Below are 6,000 nucleotides of genomic sequence, written 5' to 3'. Positions count from 1 at the left end.
CGTAAAAATTCCCGTTTTTCCCTAATTTTTTGTTTTGTTTTTCCCAGGGCTTTTGAAAACTATACTTAGAATATCAAAATTTGACCACCCCAATGCACCACCTAGATTTACTTTCCAATCGAAAAACTACTGACGTTAAACATCGTAGCCTATTTCGACAATTTATCATGTAAAACACAAAAAAAAAAAAACACACACATCATTGTAAAATTAATACACTCATCGCTCCGCTCAGAATCTAAAATGAAGAAAAATGGGAATTAATCTTTGAGAAAATTGATCTTAGATAATGATGTAACTCTAAAATAAATTACCGTGGCACATGAAATTTTTACTGAATGTATTAATACTGGCATTTTCTATACTTGATAAAATTTTCAAAATATTTTAAATCTTTTTAAGTTATTTATAGAAATTTGAAATTTTCAATCTTTTTAGTTTTTTTTTTTATAAATAACAATACAATTTTATTCGTCAAGTAAAAAAGTTTCAAAATTTAATTCATTTTTTCAAAAAGCATTGAAAGTTCAAATTTTACAAAACACGTAAAATCACGAAAATTAGTTTGTCTACTTTTATTAAATAAAAAATGTCTAGGTACCAGAAAGTTAAATTAAATTTTTATGTACATTTGAATTACAATTAACATTGGATATTCACTCAATTTCTCTTTTACCGATATTCTTATTTTGTTGTTATTTAAAAACGAATACCTATAGAAACTTGAAATTTACAACATATGTTTATTTTATCAATTCTTATACTCGATAAGATTTTCAAAATAATTCAACAACTTTTAAATTATTTATACATAGACATTTGAAATTTTCCGTTTTTTAGTTTTTTATTCAAAAAGTCGATATAATTTTATTCATTGGGTCATGCAAAAAACTTGAAAAAATTAATACAAGGTTCCCCAGTTTATATAATAGCAGTTGTAAAATATAAAAAATACATAGTCGCGTTAATTTTTTTTATTACCATTTAAAATTCAAATTTTGACAAAATTTATTGAATTGAAAACTTACAAATTTTTTAGTTGTTAAAAATTTTTTAAATTTTAAAATTGTATAGCCAATGATGGAAAATTTACAATAAGATTCCACGTAATTTATTTATTTTGCTGCATTAAAATCTAAAAACTGTACATAGTTTTTTTAAACGGTTATTTTAAGTTCAAATTCAAATGACTAAAATCAGTAAATCACATATTAAATAATCAAGAATAACAATTTTAGTTATATTATATATTAATTGTATATATCTATTATGAATGACTGTGTGAGTCCAGAGTCATGTATATAATGAATCTGATTTGATTAATTTGGAATTTATTTTATAGGTAACAATATTTTTTTTTTTTTTTTGAAATAATAGTTTATTATTAAGTAATTTTATTCGTTTTATCGAGAAAAGTGACAATTTTAGTATTTATTTGAATGGTATTTATTGAAATGCATTTTGATACACAATATTTTTTGTTCTTACTCCTGGTGCGTACACAAATAAATCAGAAGGTTTTCCGACACGTGAGCATACCACACACAGCTGTTCATGTAAGAAGTATGGATTTTCCAAATTCGGTCCACATACTTGAAGCGATTGTCCTTGTGCTCTGTTGTTGGTGGATGGTCATTGCAAAGGCAAGTCGCACCATAAAATGCAAAGTTTGAATTAAAAAAACATATCTGTTGGAATCATTGGGATACGGGGGCCACGTGGCAACAGTACATATTCGCCTTTAAACTTTCTGTTTAAAATTGTAGCTTCGATTGTGTTGTTCATCAACTTTTTCTCTGAAAGCCTGGTACCGTCACAGTCTCACACAGTGCTGGTGCATTGATGTTTCGTAAAAAAATTATGGGCACGCCAAATTTTTATGTTAGAACGTGCGGTAGCATGTCTGACAAATCAAGTAAATCTAAGAATTCAGTTTATAGTTATCGCCGTGCAGGACACATTGAGCACAATTACAATTAATTATTTAAACGACGTAGCACGTCCAATAACATGTTGTGTTGAGAAAGATAGGTAAAATAATTGAACACTGGTTCGTATTATTACTAAATAAAATAAAACAATTTATTGTTATACGTCTGGTAACCCTAAACCATTGACGATTTCTGTAATTTTCTGATAGATTTGAAAAAACTAATATGTTAATTTACTCATTGGTCGTTACTATTATATTTTACAGAAATTTGTTGGCAATGCGTGATGAATTGTGTTGATTCATCGTTAGCTAGATTCCCATTCCTCATTCCAACAATTGTTTTACGAAACCATCGGCTAATGTATCATTTTGTAGATATGCACGTATATTTGTTTCATATTTCATATCAGTTTCCAATCTTATATCTCTTTGCTCGATTGTTTTTGAAGCTCGTATTCCCATTTTCTTTTATGCTTGAGGCCATGGGCGGATAAGCCATTTTTGGCCTACCGGAAAATTTTAAAAAGGGGCCCCCGCATGAAAAAATATTTAATAATACATGATATTAAAGGGCCCCATCACCGAAATACGAAGGGGGGCCCAACGAGAAAAGCCCAGTAGCCCGGTAGGCCTATCCGCCTATGCTTGAGGCGTAGAACTGCATATCGATATTTTTTTGGGAGGCATAACTACATAGAAATGGCGTTATTATAACAAAAAAAAAAAAAAAAAAACACAAGATATCAATAAAAAACTATTTAAACATCATAGACGACACGTGTCATAGAAACAAACAATAACAAATTCAGGGATAATTATTTTTTTCGCATTAAGAGGATGCTACACCCGCATGTGTTGTCTCCGTCTTACAAGTGCGTAACATTGCAAAAACTGTTTCGCGCGGGAAAGAACCGAGAAGGCTACAATTATAACTAAGAAACGAAATTTTCACCACATAATAAGGAGAACATTTAGTATGCAACGTTGTTTTCAATTTTTCGATATCACAAATATAAAAAAAGTTCTTAATGTTTCAAAATTCATTATTTTTGCGTTTTTCAAAATCGAATAACTTTTTTTTCAGTTCTAATATCAAAAAAATAAAAACAACGTTGCACAGTCGAAATTCCCTTTTATCTGTGGTGAGAATTTTGTTTCTTAGTTATGACTGTAGCATTCTCGGTTCTTTCCCGCACGAAACAGTTTTTGCAATGTTACGTGCTTGTAAGACGGAGACAACACATGAGGGTGTAGCGTCCTCTTATAGCGACCATCACTAATAGCAATCATTTATAAATAAACTAAAATTTCCATTGCAAATCTCAAAATGTCTGTTTAAGCACCGCTCAGAGTTCGACCTATCACTTAGCCTATATTTTGCCCATAGATATAATATATCTCTGTACTAAATTTCGTCACAATCGGTCCAGCCGTTTAGGAATACATAAAGGACAATCAGAAAGAAATCCATATATACAGGGTGAATCTTTTATCAAACAACACTCATTATTTAAAAAAGTATTAACTTTTTTCAAAATATTATTTTACATAGTTTCAAGTTTTTTACTTTTTTGAATGGCAACATAGTTTTTTAATTTCATATTCCAAAGCAGAATATTTTTCTAAAAATGTTGATACATAAAAATCGAGTTTAGGACGAGTAGTTTATGAGTTATAAGTATTTAAAGTTTAGACAAGCAGAGTAGTGGACAAACATTTTGCGGGGTAACCTCGTACCACTCCACTCTGCCAATCTAAACATACCTATAACTCATTAACTATACTAGTGCTAAATTCGAAATTTTAACGTAATAATTTAAAAAAAAATAGTTTTATTAATTTATGAAATTTTAAGTATAGTTTACCATTTGAAAATCAAAAGTTGATAGTGGTTTATCTAGTAAATATAAGGGTGAAAAATATATAAAAAAAAAAACAATTCAAGAAGAGTGTAAATTTACAATTTTGAAAAAAAACAATTTGAAAAAAGTCAATACTTTTTTAAATAATGAGTGTTGTTTGATAAAAGAATCACTCTGTATATATTTGACGTTTTCTTGTTGACAACAATAACATTGAATAATATAATTTAACAATATTATTGATAAAAAAAAATACATGTAATTATCACCTACTTTTATCAAATATTTAATTATTTCAGACTGATTCTGAACACTTTCAGTTTTGCTTACAAAAAACTAATATTAAATTAATTAGTACCTATTAGGCATTGGCACACCCAGCACACCCCGTAGATTCGCCTATATCAAGTAGAAAGAGCTACTCGATATCTTCTACATCAACAAAATTTACGAATCATAAATATGTTTAAATTGATGATTGCAGAAACGCCATCACGAGTCAATTATTTAATACTTTTAGATAGTTAATAAAAACTGTATAATTTTGAAGAAAAAAATTATTTAAGAATAAATACATATTAAAACATATAAATGTTTAATAATATACTAATAATCTATATATATAAAAATGGAGACAAAAATGTATAACAATTCATCAATTGAGAACGGCTGAACCGATTTTGCTCAATCTTTTTTTGTTTGGGCCGTAATTGCCAGGCCAGGAGAAGATTCTTACGGATGAAAAATTTGAGAAAGTTATCGGGTTAGAGAAATATGATGAGGGTGTGATTAAATTAAAGTGGCGCCATCTGTCCAGTAAAAAATAAAATAAATAATATTAATATGTTTTGGTAGTCAAAGGTTTAAACAAACAAGTGCTCTCGAGAGCAGGCTGGACTTATTTTTAGGATGGACCTTTTTGTTTATTTATAAATGGTTGTTTTAGTGACGGTTATTATTGTTCTGTGTTATTAATGATGGTTATATATATATTTATCTGTTAGTCCTATATACATTCTTAAACAGCTGGACCGATTGCGACAAAATTTGGTACAGAATATTATTAGACATATGGGCAGAAGATATGGTAAGTTAGAAAGTGTTATGCCTAAATATCATTGAATTGAATATTTAAATTGTCAACATTATATTGAAAAAACGAAGAAAACTACATAACGATATACGGAATTGAATATCGTTGTAAGATTATAATATATTTTAACTACTATCTATCATTATGTATAAAAATATACTGATAGCATCATCACATAAAATGAATTTAATACACAATATGAACTATGGACCATAAAAGAGATAGAATTTTTAACGGGCTACGAAGTGCACGGGTTCAGCTATATATTATAATTTCTGTGTAGAAATAATTTAATGTGTGCTTATTATTGATTATCAAAGGTTTCTTGTAGCTTGTGACGTTTTTCCAATTCACGAAAATATATAGCACGAAAAATTTTGTTTTAACGCATAGAAAATAACTTTATTTAAGATTATAGGTTCACGTTTTGCATTATAAAAGTATTATAATATTAAACTACACATTCGAAATTTTCACATATTTTTTATAGTTCACAAATTTAAAATTTCGTTAAAAAAATGAATTAATTAATTTATAGAAGGAAGAATGTGAAATTCAGATTTTTAAGTCCTTTGCTGTATTTGATAAAATGTGTTTATAGTTTACTATCGCTAGGTTAATTTGGTTTGTTTCAGGTAGAAAGTGTTAAACAGAAAATATGTTTATTGACACTATTAATATTTTTGACAATTGTTAGGTACTGGCCATATCTTACAAGTATAGTAGTGAAAACATAATGCATTAAAAGATATTTTAATTTTCAAAACTGATCTGTTTGAATAAGACTGTACCGAATTGCATGTTTTCTTTTAATATTTATTCTACCATCATTATTTAAAATCAAAAATATCGTAGTGTGTTATAAGATGAACTTCATAGTTTTTTTTTATTACTAGACTGTATTATTAACTTGAAATATTTGCATAAAGATAGTATGAATTTGGTCAATATTTCATAATCTGCATTTAACTACGCCGAAAAATTATGTATACGATGAAAGATACTGTTATGGTTTTATAAATAAAAACAGTATAACTAAAGACATTTTTACACTCAATGCATGTAAACACATGACTGCTTTATGTTTTTACTAATATCTCATTTAATACATT

The sequence above is a fragment of the Diuraphis noxia genome, unplaced genomic scaffold (genome assembly GCF_037042655.1).
Source record: "Diuraphis noxia isolate RWA-SAM2 unplaced genomic scaffold, SU_Dnox_SAM2 contig0001, whole genome shotgun sequence".
NCBI classification, from domain to species: Eukaryota; Metazoa; Arthropoda; class Insecta; order Hemiptera; family Aphididae; genus Diuraphis; species Diuraphis noxia.
Note: the sequence above shows the minus strand (reverse complement) of the source record.